This window comes from Homalodisca vitripennis, chromosome 8, assembly GCF_021130785.1.
Source record: "Homalodisca vitripennis isolate AUS2020 chromosome 8, UT_GWSS_2.1, whole genome shotgun sequence".
In the NCBI taxonomy this organism is placed as follows: domain Eukaryota; kingdom Metazoa; phylum Arthropoda; class Insecta; order Hemiptera; family Cicadellidae; genus Homalodisca; species Homalodisca vitripennis.
In genome coordinates this window covers 26,672,583-26,691,212 of record NC_060214.1, presented here as the reverse complement: position 1 = coordinate 26,691,212, position 18,630 = coordinate 26,672,583, and positions in this window count along the sequence as shown.

The window sequence follows — 18,630 nt, the reverse complement described above, 5'->3', positions numbered from 1 at the left end:
ATACTCTGGTAGTGAAAAATAAAAACAACAATATATCATGATATAGTATTTTATTTGACAAGTTCACAGAAAGGTGATGCTCTCTTGTGTTCTTCTTGCGGATTGTCTTCTGGACTCCACTGATTCAAAGTAACACCGCAGCTAACGCAGGTAGTCGAATCACCAGTTCCAATGTAGTAAAACCCGGTGCTCACCATTTCTTCTATTGCAGGATATGATTTAGGCCACATCATAAAAGTCTCTTTCATAACCTTCTCAGTTTCAGCAACAGACCTTTTGTACTTGCAATAGTTGTTATAATCCTCCTTTATAAATTTACTCAGGTCACAATCTGGATTGTTGATTTTATGAACGAAATTTAAATGTCTAATAGTTAGTCTGGTGCTGTCTGACTGCCATCCGCATCCGCAGCAAATAACATTCCCAAAATACTTTGTCCGATAAAATCCAGAGTTTGTTAAGTCCTTTTTAGTACAGTTGAAAATGTTACAACACCCATTAACGGTATCTACTGACATTGTTGTTGTTGTTGTTAGCACTCTGATGAACAGCGCACGTACTAAAGACTATTACAAAAGAACAATTATTAAAAATACATTTGTTATCTATGAACTTTGAACAGATAATGATGTCATAACTTTATTTAAACAGTACGTACAATGTCTTTTCTTAACGTTATGCGGGTAGTGTTCTTTACATGTCATGCTTAAGACAATGTCTATATCACATTTCAAATTGCTGGGTAGTTTATCATATATATTTTCCACATCCTCAGAATAATTTACAATGAAATGTTTTGGGATAAACTTGACCATACCAGCCGACATATGTTTGTATCCTTTTTGAAAACACTCCTTGAAAGCTAAATTGACATTTTCCATTTGTTTCTCCACAAGCTTTTGTGCATTGAACCATTGCAACAATACATGTACATTAATATAAGCACAATTGTGTGGAATGTGATTAAAACTACATTCTTTCATCGAACTCGGTTGTACAAATTGAGATCTCAAAATAGACAAATTGGGACAACCGAGATCTTCTATATTAATAACATTAACACAAAAATCTGACAGTAAACTAGTTATAAACTTTTGTTTTTCGTTTCCCTTCACATACACATTTCCGTTTATTTTAACATTTGAAAATATATCTTTCATTGAATTATACTCTGTAAAACCAGATCCCCAATACAGTCCATGGTATTGTCTCTCCAACCACAGCACCTGTTTTTGTATTTGTGGTGTGAGTTCATGAAAATTACACGGTGGCTGAAATAAATGGAGCTCATATATTTGTGCATCAGTTGAAATAAGAGCAAGTTCTTTTACTATAAATTCATTGTTACTATTTTTAAACCCTTGAAAATCTATTATGAACTCCATCTTCTTCTTCTTCTAGTGATGAGCTGTAAAATCACGTGGTTCTCTGACGTCAATAGACTGCTTCACCATTTGTCAGAATCCATTTTTCTCTAATAAAAAAAAGAAAATAATTAATAACAAATTAGTGTTACACTAAATATTATTCTAAGTAAAGTTGAGTATACTTTTAGAAAGCGTAAGATTGTAAACAATTGTTATTTTACATCTTTAACGTTTTTTTTTCAATATTTAAAATAAAACAACTGTTAAACAGAGAACTTACGTTAACACCGCAAGGTTTCCGTTCTCTGCTCAACAGCACTAAGTATATTATTTACAGACTTGTAATTCTTTAAAGTGTGATAGAAAACTTGTGTTAACACCGCAAGGTTTCCATTTTCTATCACACTGACTATAAAGTGAAAGATTCTACTTACTTGTTAAGTGAGAAGCGGACGAGTAGAAGTCGAAAATTGAACTTGATCAACTCTCTGAGGAGGAGAACGCTATATACCCATCCAGAACTGACGTTTGAGGTTAAAGGCGAACACGTGTTGATAGAAAGTTGCAGTTTTAAACATTCTAAAGGTTTAAGGTGACCACGTGTCGACAAAATGTAGTAAACAAGGGTAAATAGAGGACAAATAGCGCTTCATTTAAAATTAAATTGGTTGTTAGATAAAACATTTATCAGAGGTCAGGTCAATTGATATCAAAGCTTAGTATAATGAATATTATACCAATCATCTTCTGTCTTTATTGGGACGTTAACACAAATAAAATTAATACCTCAGTAAAAAGTTATATTTATATTAAACATATATACATAAAATTGTTTTTCTAGTAAATCTTCTGAACTGTTGATTATTTCTGCTCTTCTAACTTTATTAAGACTTAGACACCACGTCTTAAAATTCCTTTTCTTCTCCGACAGTAACATCTTCGACTTCTATATTTGGGTGACTTCACTTCGTACAATTCCTTGTTTCTTAATTCAGCATCATATTCTAGGACACGAATTGTTGTATTCAATCTTGAGATTTCATTATTTAACTGTCCTATTCTATCGATGTATTCCTCAATGTCTTTTTGTAAAGATTCTTTAACATATGCGCAATCATCAGCTTGCAGACAACAGTCATTTGTTTCATTTAAAATTTCAAGTGTGGTCGTGTCATCACTATAGTTGTCTTCATTTAATGTAGAGTCGTTTTCGTCAAAAGAAAACGTTTCATCACCTTGTTCTGACGGGGCATCATTCATAGTCTCTTCATTAAAAAATGACAACGATTCTTCTCCATCAGATCCACTAGTTGTCTCTTGGCTACTAACATTGAAATAGTTCAAAGTGAACAACGCTTGATGGGGAGATTTAGGTGAGTAATGTAAATCTATCCTTGTTCTGTTTGATATTGCGTGAGCTACAAGTGTACTTCCATTACCCCAGTGTTGTGAAGAGAAATTTTGTTGACTGTACACAACACTCAAAACATAAAGGAAGATTACATATGGCATTGTTACCGACATGATTAACACACATAATAATAATAATAAATCAATAGCGAGTCAATCCATTTATATTCTTACAAAATGCATATTAAGCAGAAAAATATAACTCGAAACACTCTCGAGTCTATCGTACTATAGTTAGAAGAATTGTTTTTTTTTTTTTTTTTGGATAACGTTGCATTATATTATTCATCACCTAGTTTTAAAGAGAAAAAAACCTTATCGGTCTGATGGACTGGTTGGCGGACGCCTGACAGTGATATCAGGTCCATGACCTAGAGGTGAAGAATTCGCGATACGAACCGGCGCGTGCCGATAACGAAACGTAAATAATAGTAGCGACCTCGCGGGCTTATCTAATTGTTATTTAATTGAGGTCAATTGCTTTTTAATTGGGGTCAAGGTTATCTGGAACGTGCTTATCTTAAAATATGCGGAAATGTCAAAGGTTATCACTGATAAGGACCCCCCGCAGAGAGATAACAGGGGTCAAAGGTCCTGTCCCAGAACCTATACTTTATAACTACTAGTAACAAAATATTATGTTACATATTATCTTAACACGCCTAAATTATTTTAGTATTTTCACAGATCTTATAAAGACTTAAATTACAGAATATGAAAATAATATCAGTAAAGTTACATAAATAATGGTAATATGGAAACTGGAGTAAGTTATATTTGTGTGCAAACACCTGATACCAGGTGTAATAATATTCACTTCGAATCCACTTGGTTTAATTAATTACATACTTTTCTAGATATTCAAGAAAGTTTTGTGGGAAAAGTTAATGTTCCTCCAAGTAGATTACAATCAAGAATGTATTATTACTTTGTAAACCTCTGCGTCTCAGCTGCAATAAGTATTGCGAGTCTTTAGAGAGCTTTTTAATCTGGTTTGACAGAAGTTAGAATATATTAACTGCACTAGTTTACCTATTATTTCAAGCGGATTAAGATGTGCTGTCGTAATATATCTCGAGATAATTTGCATAATTTAGTTTTTAATCTCAATTTAAAAATCTCATATTTTACGATTGCTAGTGGATTGAACGGAAAGCATTTTGAAGAAGAGTAGATTCTAAATTATAGATTGTAGAAATAGCATAAACATATTCCAAATACTTAAATTTCCATAATTTGCTATCGAAAGCATTGCTTGTAAGAGAATTTTTAGTAGCAAGCTTTAGGACACATTTAAATTGCAGCACCACTGTATTAATTCAATATTTATAGTACGGTGTTATTAACCTAAAAAAAGGCCTAACCTTGACATCCAAAGTAAAAGTTTTATTCCAACTCCAAATTGTTCTATATAACCCTCTTTTTTGTTTGGTAAAAAGTTACAACCATTTTGAGCGTCGGTTTGGGGGGGAGGGGGAGAAAAAGTAGGAAATTTTTAGTAGTTTTTTGAGTTTTTTTTGGAAATTGGTTGAAAACTAAGCTGTTTAGCACAAATAGTGTTATATATACAAAAATATTCTAAATGAAATTTTAAACAAAAAATGTCCTATGCATATTCCCTGTAAAATTTACGGTTCATGAGTTGCAATACGGTGTAAAAATAACAATGATATAATTTTTAAGGTTTTTTTTTCCAAATAAAGCTATATAGAAATAAGTAAATGATTTAATTAAAGAGTAATAATATACTACAGTATTATAGTCAAAAAGAGGCTAAGAGGCACCATAGAAGGTTGAAAAAGTAAATATAATTGTTAGGAGAAACGTGGTAGTACAAGCAGGCGTGGCCGCCATCATAGTGACCTTGGACCGCGGGCCACAACCAATGGTGGTTCTGTCTTCTGCACTGATAAAGCATTTGAAATAGGAGCCATATCCATCAAAGCTATTGAAAACAAACATTAAAGAAATACACATGAAAAGAAAGTTTGCTGGTCAAGTCTCTAGCCTCTATAACGAAGTCGGTGAAAATTAACAACGACATGGTATGTGTAAATCCTAACACTCTCTTACATCGGATGGTATGTACAGTAAGGAGTGATGAGAGATTAGAGGAAATTTTTTTCAGTTTGAACTCTGTGCATATCCTCCATCACTGTTTTGACGAATTTTGCTTGATGAGGAAGGGGGAAAAAATCATCAATGGTGACGGTTTTGGTTTCAGCTTCAAAAGAATCATCAAACATCGATGACCCAGTGAAAGTGTCCTATATACATTGACGGAGGCCACCTCCTACATCGTGTTGTCTGGCAACAGCCTGCTACATTTAAACAGATTTGCGAGCAATATAGTGATTACGTATGTACTCATTATGGAAAAAGCGACTGTTGTTTTTTGATGGTTACGAACGAAGTAACACAAAGGATCAAGAACACCTACGAAGATCACGTTCCAACATTGTGGTCAAAGTAGAAAACTCAATCCATGGTCAACAATAAATCAAAATGAATTTTTAGCTAGTGCTAAAAACAAGATGGGTCTAATAACCCTCCTTTCATCGCACTTGCAACAATGTGGTTGCACAGTTCTTCAAGCATCGGGTGATGCTGACCTATTAGTAGTCCTTAACAGCTATTGATGAAGCGAAAGAAAGATGTTCAAACGTGTGTTATTGGTGATGACACGGACTTATTAGTACTGTTGACTGTCCACGCACCTTCAGGGAATAAAACTGAAAATGGTCGACCCCTAAAATAGGAAATCACCAGGAAAAAGTGTACATTATTTCTGACATTCAGCAAGGCATTGGGATATGAAAGATGTACTTCTGGTTTACATACGCCTTTACAGGATGTGACACTGTGTCTGCTGTCTATAAGAAGGGAAAAAATTGCACCTTATAGGAAAGTTCAAGCCAACAACGTTCTTCGTGAAAAACTTCTGGTCTTCAACAACCCCAAAGCCGACCCCAGTGCAGTGGCTGATGCAGGAAATTACTTCCTACTTGCAATGTTTGGAGCCAAGAACACTGAAGATCTAGATTGTCTCCGCTACCAGTCCTACTTGAAAGCGATTGCAAAGCAGCCTATACATGCATTACTGAAGTTGGATGCACTACCCCCCCCACTTCAGGAGCGTCCAGACAGCATTCATTTAGGACCTACCACCAGGTACAACAGTGGCTGAATGAAGATAAGGATCCACTCGAGTGGGGTTGGAAGAAGATTAACGACCACCTGACACCAATTACAACAGCACGTCCTGCAGCCCCCCAGGAATTACTGTCCCTTATAATGTGTACTTGCAAAGATGAATGCGTTCGTAATTGTGAATGCAGAAGGAGTGGTCTAAACTGCACTAGCATATGCAGCAATTGCTCAAGCCAAGCAAGTGATAACATGGACAATAATAACATCTTAGACGACGAGCTAGAGGAGGAGGATAATGTGCTGGGGGATGAGTGAAGTTAATAAGACATTGAACATTCCAAATTTGAAAGATATTTATGCTTAAGAAGTTGAATTATGTTGCACAATGTTCGTAGAAAGTTCAGGGTGGGTTTCTCCGTACCACAGGTTTATATGGCCTAGGCCTGTGGAAGCCTCATTTCCCTTAAAAAAGAGTGCCCCTTGATAAGGTGGTGAGGTTGTCGTTCCTTCAAGGGCTTATCACTACATACCACCGGCCACTGAAATAGCAACATTCTTTCACGAAGCTTATTTTTTTTTTAAATTATCGAAATTACGAAAAAGTTAACATTTACACCGTCTGTAAACTCTTGAACCGTACAATTTAAAGTGATTATGAAAAGGACCATTCTTATTTAAAATTTAACGTAGAACATTTTTGTATATAACAATGTTTAGGATAAACCGCTTAGTTTTTTTAAATATTTACGAAAAACTAAAAAAAACTAGTGATTTTTCAAATTCCCCCCCTCACCACCAAACCCGACGCTTAAAATGGTGTAACTTTTTTACCATAGAATAAAGGGACTATGTAGAGCAATTTGGTGTTGGAGGAAAACCTTTTACTTTGGATGTTGAGGTTTAGGTCTAATTACACCGTACTATTAAGCTGTAACCAGTTCCCTGTGTGATCTAAAAAGAATTAATCTTAACAAATTTTGAACATCCTATGCATTTATGATGCACTACAATGAAACAATATTTCTTTAAAAAATGCTGTACTAGTCATTTTAATACTGTTTAATAATAAAACAATATTAAATCATCTCAAACATCTTTGCTCATGAAAAAATGCAAAATTTCAACTATTTGATATGAATGCAACTTATGATTAACATTTCTAAATGTACCGAATGTGCAATCATAGTGTTAAGGGATTTGTGGTCACAGTTTTACTGCCAGATGCTAAAATTCACTTCAGGAGGCAGGACATCTCCATCCCCATTAGATTTTTTTTATTTCCTCCAATAGTAGATAGGGAAATTTACTCCCCCCCTTTAAAGTACTTTAATGGCCACTGTTCTTTCATCTACTGCTACTATAACAGCTTTTACCTCGCCTCGCCTCTCCACATAGAGTTGCCCTCGTAATTCAATAGTTTAATCAATTTACATTCTCCGCACTATCCAATCAGTTCCTTCTTTCCGCTTTCTCACGGTTTATCCAACGCAATATTCTCCAAGAATTACGCTAGATAAGGAGGAATAACACTGAAATCAATAAACTTTATCACCACCAAATCTTGTTCATATTTAAAATTCTGTTGTGGAAATGTCCTTCACATTTTTCATTCTCCCTACCAAGACTTGTATTTCAGTGTTTAATTCGCCTACCAATGGTTTGCTCTGAGATAATAGACAAAGACGAATGTTTGGCTAAATGCAACCCTAGACGATGATAACTTTTATCTCGTTAAAGACGTTATCACTCAGTGATATCACCACAACTCAACTTTTGAACTGAAGAACTATTATGAATTATAGACACTGAGCACAACAATGTCATTACCCTCTAGTTCTTTATCTCCAACTCTGTTTTTATTTGTAATTTAATAAATTATGATATTAATCTCAGGTATATTACTCGGTTACCTACACAATATGGGTTACATATCAAACCTAACAAATAAAAAATTCAAAGAATTAGCGGGAATTCTTATCTGAAGTAGAACTACATTCCAGAAGTTGTAATCAGTTGTGTTTACTAGTCTTATTAGAAGCTTATTAGCTACAATAACATTAGTGACATACCATACTGACTCTAGTCACATTGTTCTTGACCTTCACCGTGGAGATAGGCGAAAAGGAACGTATTACATTATTAATGATACATTGTTATGGTGATAGAATTCTATCATAAGATCAAGAGAGATATTTATTTCGAGAAAACTTTTCCCAATAGACACCCTATATTAAAATTTGCTGTTGAAACAAACAAACACGTTTGAAGTAGATTCACTGAATGGGCCTAGATCTGGAAGATCGAAATCAGCAAAATCCGAGGGCCATTGTCTGGAGGTGTTGATACCTGTTGTTAACCCACATGTGTTAACTGCTACCCTGTCAATAGATGTGGGGATTTCTCAGGGACCCGTTTGTACGATTTTACATGAAAATCGAAAAAGAATACAAGTCATTCATCTTGTTCACGAGGTGAACAAAGATGACTTCGATCGAACGGTACATTATTGTGGTAAAACTATGAGTAAAATATAAACTTAAATTATGTTGTATTTATTATGAAGCAAAGTTCACGCTTAACGGGGAGGTTAATTTTAGGCTACTAGGTGCGAGAACACTACACTCAACATCCCGAAAAATTAAAGTTAGGCTAGGTGTGATGGAGGTTATTGGACCACCCTTCATTAAAGAAGACATTACTGGTGATGTGTACTTAAATATTTTCCATCATCAGATGATTCCAAAAAACCAGGCATCCAGAGATTTTGCAGAAGTTTTGTTTCAAGGAGCAAGACCACATTATAGCAGGCAAGTCCGTCACTACTTAACTAATCTTTTCCGAAAGAAACGATGGATAGATAGACGTTAGTTTATTGAGCGGCCTGCCAGATCACCCGACCATTTGATTGTACTCCATGTGGGGTTACGTCACATTAGAGTGTACACATCAAAGTCAAAAGACTTTCTAGGAAATCGAAATGTACAGGAAATATAAGAGATTCTTCAAGAAATATTATAGTGACTTGTGTTTCATTTGAACCAAACAGCGGATTGTCAAGCAGCTGAGGAAAGCAATTTCAACATTTATTGAGAAACGTTTTGCTGGAAAGTAATAACTGCATTCCTGAATCAGGAATTTATAACAATGTTAGAAGATTTTTACTAGATATATGTTCTTTCCCATCATCGGTAATATTAAAGTACGAGTTACAAAGAAATATTTACTTTCCCCTGCTTGCAACCTTTAATGAATACCTTAAACATGAGAACTAACTGAATGGTGCTTAAAATTTACAATTCTTACCTGAACAATGTGGTTACTTATACCTAAGTTCTAAAACTTCAAATTGGCCGAAATTTTGAACTAGGTTAAGATAGACACCTCTAGGTTTGCGTTATTGGTTTTATTTTATGAGGACCTTTCAAATTATTGAGTTACGCCTAAAATCCCCCATTTTGGGTTTGCGGTCGAAATAGTAGTTATGCACAAGAATACTTCATAACATGACAACAATGTGTGTAGAGTTCAGTTTTTTAATGTGAGCCGCTAACATATAGGGGATCTGTAGACGTATTATTAAATCTGTATATAAAACGATATTAAGGAAGGGGGATGGTTTGGGCTTAACCCAAAATATGAAAATTTTTGCATACATTTTCGCCAAGTGCATGGCACGGTATTGTAGCTGAAGTGCACCTAGAGAATTTATAATTTTGTAAATTAAGAAATATATTGAAATATTTCCTAATGGTTTGGCACAAGTACGTGACAAATTTAAATATGTTTGATTAAATTTATTTTGCATGGGAGATAAAATAACAGCCTGAAAAAAAATACCATGCACGGACATTTTTCAAGTATACTATAGGCTGATTAAACCAGATTATAAATGTAAGTGCAATTAAATTGTATAAGTAATTTTAGTTTAAAACAACCTGCTGAATTTCTAAGATTGTCTTGGTTAAATAAATATAGCGAAAATGCTTAATTCGTTTTGGGTATTTGATTGTATCAGCGGTAAATTGAAGCCCACTAAAGTAGCTGGGCCTGGAATTCTAATTGCGTCTTCTCTCTCCGCACCTCCCATCCCTTAATGAATGACTTTACTGCGGTCCCAATGTTTTAAGCTGATACTGTGTGGTATGAGTAGAATTGGGTTTTTGTTTTATTATTTATACACCAATGTTCCATCACAAACATCGAAATTTGAACATCATGTAACTTACTGTGTCATATAATCAGAATGTAATACTTTGATTTTCTGCAAATAATTATTACATGATTATTTAGTAACACGCAATTCCCTGTTTAATCAAATGACTCATTAAAACACTGGTTAAGAGCAAAACTTCAAATAGTTTTGAAAATTGGTTAATGTGAATATTAAAGTTTCCTATTAAAAATACTATACCTAGAGTCCTTGGTGTTGGGAGGGGGTGTGCTAAGGGTTGAAGGTGGGGGTTCAAAGGTGAAGTTTGTGAGTTTTATACATCTCTAATATATGGATAAATACACTTCTTAACCTTCAGTCGTTTTCCTTAATCTCCAATTCTAATGGTCTAAAATCTAAAATTTCTCGTAAAACTGATTTTCCTGTCTGAGTAGATATCTTAATGGCCGTGACTTTAAATGGTTTTTAATAGTCCAACTGTAAAGTATTTACACCATTTCAATGGCATATTGTAATTAATAAGAAACAGACCATCTGAGCTAGTAACAAAAATATATCAATTTATAACACTTTTAGTAGGCTTAGAACTACTTATGATTATTACCTATGATATATTCTAATTGTGCAAAAACCGAGTTAAATAAAATTAATTTATGTATTTTCAAGTTTTTTCCCATTCGTTACAATCACATTAAATTTAGATTTTGCAATGGTATTAACATATTTACCTAATTTTACATATTTGTATAACTTGAACTAACTTTTTCAAGATATCTTTCTGAATTAAACACTACGTTTATCAGTAAGCTGTACTACTGAACATGTATTATTGAACTTTCATAAAAAGATGGATATAAATCGAGGAAGGAAGTAAGAGACGCCGGAATATACGTTAAAACTCACTTAATATGATGGAAGGAAAACGGGAAATGTCATTTCTGTATTCCCACAACATCCTGGAATTGCGTTAGCTCAGATTCCTTAATAAACTGGCACATTAGGGCAATATCTCAGACTATTATCTTTCTCTTTCTTTAAAGATTGTTATTGAAAATAAATAATTCAAAAGGATAACAGGTTTTTAGGTCTTTTACATCGTTAATGTTTACAAACAAGAACACCAAGTTTCGAGGATTTTCTTACGTTTTTGTTTAAAGAACTACTAACCAAACATGTATTTGTTTTGTAAGGTAATGCGGTTGGTACTTGCTTTAGTGGTGCTGATATCGTTTGGGTGATTTACGTAACTTATGTTGTTAACCATGAATTAAGTGATTTCATTGCAAAATATGAATAGGTTATATAGTTACCTTGCGCCTTAAAGGTTTTTTACAGCTAAACAGATCATAGATTTCTATCTCCGACACTTCTAGTCTTTTACATTAGTTATAACAAGTGTTAAAAACATGTTATTGTTTCTTATTATTAGTTATTCTTCATCTGACCTGTTATTAAAATTCCAGTTCGTCTTTCATATACACTTTTTTTACAATATACAAATCAGTGTTGGTAATTGAGGGCTGTCTACATTCAATAAAATCAAACTTCATACTTTATTATATCAGTTGGATGATATGATTGAAATGACCGTAATCACATTTTGTTTATTTCTAGATTTCTAAGTAAGTGTAATATTTATTCTATCCCGCTATTATAATATGTTTTTTTATATACCTAATGTAATTGTGTAAATTAAAATTACCAAACTCTTTATGCGAAAACATGCATAGAGTACATATAAAATGTTAAACCTTATGGAACTTTTTGCTACCTATGATTGACTTATTTTTGTAAACCCATTAAGCCTACATCAAAGGACCTAAAGTTTAAGTAAAACCAACAAATAAATTTATGAATTGTAATTTTGACGAGAACTTATAAATTGTAAATAACAGGACACAATAACTACATAAAAAGCAACAATATAATAATTAAACTATTAACAATAAACTGTTTTTAATAAATAAAAATATAGCTAACTAACAAATGAATTATAAATAACATGTTGTAAAAATATAATTTAAAAAAATCTAAATATAAAAATAAAAAACAATGCAAAAAATATCTGAATTGTAATAATTATAAATTTGCTTACACAAATCCAATGCACCCCCTGAATGGTCAGAAGTGTAACCTATATTTACTTATTAGTCTAAAAAGGTTGGGTACCCTGCCTGTGCTGCTTATCTATGGCCGCTCCGAAGTCATTCACGTTGTTTTAGCATAGGTCGAACAGGGATCTTTTTCATAATTTGGTTTTTTAAGATTTTTTATGATTGTTAAATATATACCACTCATTCTATTTATTTTGGGCATTTATTAAAATCTAATAATAGATTCAAACTTAAATACAAGGCAGCCATCAGTAAACGTGACAATATTACGAAGAGCAGAAATATTTTTGAATTTATTTTTGTAGTCCTGAAATAATAGTAAGGATTCAACATCGAGGTTCTCCAAAGCAAGTGGTTTAAACAAATGCAAAGAAGTAGATTATAAAATAACACGAAATAAATGTAAATTAAACTGACATTGTCACTTCGTTACAGATTTCTAGTAAAGCTATAATTAAATTCAATTTGTAATTGTTCTCATATTCGTTACCTGCGATAAGAAAGCCTGAACGCTGTAAATTGGGGCAAGTAGTCTTCTGGAATCCAACTTAAATGAAAATTACCCAATAATACACCATTTATTACAGTGTTCAGAAGCTTAAAAAATGGGGTTTCATTGTTCATGCGCCCTTGAGTGGTCAAAATTTAGATTTATTTATAAAATTATTTAATAGTTTGTATCCTAGACTATGAATAGATCAGTAGTGGAGATAATATTTTAATATGTAGCAAGTCAAATTCATGTTTGGAGTACAGATAGTATGTATATTTAAAAATTTACGAAATACAAATGAACATTTTTTAAATATGCTATCTCTTTGAAATGCTATTTGTAATAAAAACCAAGTTTTTGAAACGATTAAATATTTTTGTTCTCTACTTATTGTAGCATCATCCTTGACGGCATTCTCACAAAAGAATATTGATTTTATTTTCCTTATATGACTTATAAATAAATAAAAACATTCGTATTTATGTGTTTTATTTATGTTCATACTCATTTTTATATTTAGTTAATTTATTTTTATACAACAAGTGTTTTATATAAAAATAAATTCCTTTATTTATTTATTTACATTCCCACGGTATTACCATTTTGCAAAATTACAATACTTACGATGACTAGAACAGTGATAAATTCTCATTAAAAAAGAAAAAAAGTATAATATGAAAAATCAAGTTCAGCAATTGACCATGCCTACGACATAGTGAAATAAACAGATATAACAAGATAAAACTAAAACAATGAGAAAAATAACGAAAATTGTACCAATAACAATAGTGCAATAACAATAACAAGTAGTGATATAACAAGTAATAAAAAATAATAATACAACAATAACAATAATGATTACAGTAACATCAAAGATAACAATGGAGTAACTATTGCAATACTGTAACACTGTGCAGGACTCGGCAAGCTCACTCTGACTCAAACTTCTCCAGCCTCACCGTCAACAAAGCACGTCTCAAAGCTCCCAGTCGATTGCAGAAAAAGTCTACGTCACTGCACACCTCGTTGCCAAGCCGAAGTATTCTTGGGACAGAGCTGAACTGGAGATAATTGCGGTTTAAGTGGCTTAGCTCGAAGAGGCGGCGCGACCTAGCCAATTTATAGTACATGTAAAATTCTTGCGACATATTGTTCTTGGAATTAATTAATAAATGACGTATAACATGAGACGAAATGGTATCGTTGTTAGAGAAATGTTACAACACAATTTAATTATAACGTTACGTCATCTATTTCCCGCCAGTTGTATGGCTTTAGTTAAATGATAGCGTCTAGATCCAATCACCTGAGAACTTAAAACAATATTTATACAGAAATAGTAAACAAAGTTCTCATTTCCTTTAACTAAGCAGTTGGTATCAAATTTCAACAGGCTTTTGATGCAAAACTATAACAGACATTTTCAAATTAACAGTGATTCAATTAGCCGCCTTAATGGATAACTCTGCTTCTGTGTAAACTTATTTACTCACAAAGTCTGTTTTTAATTTTGTTCTATTAAATTGAATATATTTTAGTAATGAAATTGAGAGCAAAATGTACTTATACTTAAAACAAACAAAACACACACACACACACACACACATATATATATATGTATATATATATATATATATATATATATATATATATATATATATATATATATATATATATATAAGAATTCCAAGATAATTTTAAATAATCGTGATATATCGTATGTTCTAATTTGCGAATGTTGTTATGATTAAGCATTGTTACTCTTATAATAATAAACTTACCAGAAAGAAAGAACAGTTTTGGAGTTCTATTTATTCAGGGTATGACGAAAGTATAAGGTACCTATCTCGGTTTCTTTTTATAGTATCTGTCATGCTATTCGTATATATACAAGGTCTTTATCTCTGATATTATTTCCATTAAAATTGTGAGTTAAACAACAAAATCTTAAAATTAAAGTGGTAATGAATGTTACAAAAATAATTAATGATATAAAAGTAGATTATTTCCTACAAAGTCTATTTTTGATACTTGTTTTATTAAATATTTATATAGACGATTACTACTCTCATCTTTATATTTTATTTTGTGTAGTTGCCACTTTCAAACATACTTGTTGATGTGATACATCAGGGACTTCTTAAGATCGGATCCATGTTAAATATATGCAACATTTAACATAGCGGAGTAAAGAACTTGTTGAAGTATAGTGTATTTGTGCTTAAAATAAAAGAAATTTGAGTAAATGTATTTTCTTTAGAACATTCTCTATGTTATTTTCTTAATAGTCATCATAATTGGTCATCATGTAAATTGAAATTATAATTTTAGCCTATGTTTGAGAGCTTGTAGTAAGGGACAGTGCTTATAAACTAGAAGCCTAACTATAGGCTACCTTAAACACAAAGTAAGGTGTTGGGATTGTGTTCATTTTTGTGGAAATGATTGTAGAGTCTTTAATTTAATGCATCATGTGCCCTACATTAATTTATTTTCAATGGGATTATTTAAAACTCTAGGTTCTTCTTTTAATTGCAACACAAGCATATCTTTGAACAGAGACAAAGCCAAGAGAGGGAAAATACAATCCTTCCCCTGATCCCTTTTCCCTTCCCTCGAACAGGATATGTGGGAATAATCCTTTATCTCCTCGTGACAGCTGCGTCATTCACAGCCACATAATGTGCATTAGGTATATGTCTTGAGTTTCAGTTTCGCTGTCGGCCATCAACAAGTAAAATAATTGTATTTATCTACACCCATAATATTTTAAAAGATATGCTCTTTACTTAGGCAATATAAATAGTTTATAGTTATTAACTCAATGATTTAATGTTGATTTGAGAATATTTAATATAGCCAGTCTAGAATGATTAAAAAAAAACAATCATTATTGAATGATTCAAAATAAAGAGGATAGATCTACTCTTTGGAAAAAAAAATTATAAACAAGGTAATATAAACTTTTACAGTCATTGGAAAAGATAAATTATCTTAATGACGTTTAAAACAACATAAAGGAAAACAAAAATATTGAATAATTACTAAAACAGTTACATTTTGAAACATCATCATGATCTCTCATACATGTCGGCTTCGAAGTTATCACTAGTCTTATTTTAATCATTTTATGTCACTACTACCACTTTATGTCACAATTGCACTCACAATTCTGTCATGTGCGTGTATGTACGACATATGTACCCGTTGCTCTCTATTTAGATCACGATCATACAGACTGGTAATCTTGACTTTGTATCCCTGATCTAAAAATACATTACTATTTAACTAGTATAGTTACAATGTAAGAGTACGCAAACCGTGTGTTGCGTAATATGCTTCGCTAAGGTTTGCACTTTTGAAATCTAAAGTTCATTTAATTCTTGAGATATCCATCGGATAAACGTCTATTTGTTAATAAATTGCGTCATTCTGAAAAATACGCTTCAATAACGCCCAATCAAATTCCATGGTTAGACTTGCACGATTATAGAACTCGTTCGTGTCTATATAGATATATATTTTCATGGACATCAAAAGGGTTGCTCAGATATAACCGACACGACGGTTATTTTCTGTAATCAAGGTAATCGTTTCAGCTGGAAGATATAAATCGTTCTAGAAATGAAGATTCGTAGGGTTAATAATATAATAGTAAAGGTGTTCATATATTCTTTGTACATTTTACAGTAATACTTGCGAGGTACTGTCACTAGGTGGGCTGCCCACGCGAGATGCTATCACTATCTAGCAGTAAAAATTGAAATTAAATATGGATTCTTTTATTTCTATAGCAACAAACCTAAGTACTCCTAAATTCACACCATTGTCGGCCGGGACTCGTGGCGTAGTCCTGTAATCCAGCTACTTGGAGGTCACTTTGACAGGTCCCCACTGTCCCCTGGGTTAGTCCTCAGGTCTCTGACGTCACACCCACGACCGCTAGGCTGTGGAGGTCGACATGGACCTATAGGGCATAGTTGTATAGGACTATGAAGATTACATAGACCTATACCTACTATAGAGAGTAGTTGTAACAGGCCTATGAAGATAGCATAGACCTGTAACTACTACAGGGTGTAGGAAGGAGTACTGGAAAGTACACGTGGGTGTGACGGAGGGGTCTGGGGCAAGCTCAGGGGACTCTGGGGCCCCTGCAAGTGCTGGAGGAAGGATTCCGGGCGAGGGCTGGTTTTTTTTTGCACCTCCTATTCACTTTTAGGAATCATTAGGAATAATAAAATAATTTGTCAGGTCTATGGTTGGTATCAAACGTCCAATTATTCTCAAGACTCGATTTGGTTGTAATTTGCTATAATGTTGGTTTTAATTAAAATTATATACTTTTTTTTTGTCTTTAAATATCAAGAAGCAAAGAATATTTTTTAAATATTAACCAAAGATAAACTCAGATTACTGCACCACCACTGTACTTATTATTTTGTGTGCACTTGTTCCATTTACAACTGTGGTTGGAATATTTAGGAATATTTGGAATATTTACATCCTAATAATATTAGATTTCAGCTATAAATGAAGTCAGAATTTCACACCCTTTCAAATAGCCGGCAATAACTTGGTAAATAAAAGTTCGCTGGACTATGCTTTTGAACTAAAGTACCAATTCCAGCTCTGAAATATTCTAAAATATTAATAATAGTTTTCTGATTATAAAGAATCAAACGTGTAGTGTGATTTTCATGTGCTTTTAACTGTAAACTTTTATAAAATTTTAATTATTAACTAACCTTAAATTTATAGACTGATATCAAACCCATCTTAATTTAGTTTCAAAGGAGTAGACTTCCCTGAGCTGATATATAGCGTATATATATATATTATTTCACTTATTGAAATGAAAATCGAAGATTACAAGGCTCCTATATATTTCGTGGGATTTAATACCCACATCTTCAGGAAGCATAATATAAATCAAGAAAACAAGAAACACAACAAATAAAATAACCAAAAATGTAAATACGCAACTAAAACATTCAAAAACCCAGCTGATATATCATTAATATATATATATATATATATATATATATATATATATATATATATATATATATATATATATAGATACGCAAACGACCCAATTCTGAGGATTGTCCTATTCTGATGAGTGGCTCCTCAGAATGGTAGCGTGAATGTATAATTTGTTCTGAGTCGTCAGAAAGGGATCAAGTATGTACAAAATTATTTCTCACCTAAATTAATACTGTTATTTAAACTTTAAACTATAAATACCAAAAACGACTCGCTAAACACTTTACTGTAGCAAGAGCTTTAAATGCATGTGTGTCTGGTTTTAAAGCTGTAAAACCAAGTGGATACTGAGTTGTCTAACTATTTTAATAATTGCTAAAATGTCTAGTTATTGAGCCCAGACTATCTTGAGGTGAAACCCACGAAAACAATTTTCAGAACACTATTACAGGAAATTATATACAGTATACACTCGTGAATTTAACGAAATTTCGCATTGTGTTTTTTATAGTTTATTCTAAGATAAAGGTACAATTTTTATTAAATTGAGAAGGCCAAAGCTTTTAGGATGAAATAAATTACCCAAGAACTCGAATTGGGTAGAAACAAAAACCTGTCACTTAGTTGCTTTAGCTGACAAGAGTGTTAATATGGATTATACAAAAACCATGTTATAGATACTCTATGACTAATGTCTTAACAACGATGTCTTAATATCTTAATATTAAACATGTTTTGAGAGGTTGACACCTATCTGGATTGGACTGTTATTTGTTATGAAAGTCTTTTTACAAATCTTGATATAATAGTTTTTTTGGATTAACTCAATGTTATATATCACTATATTACATTTGATATAAACTCAAATATATATGATCGAAACTAGTCATCAGCACTTTTAATAAAACTCGTATACTACGAAGAAGTCAAATCTGT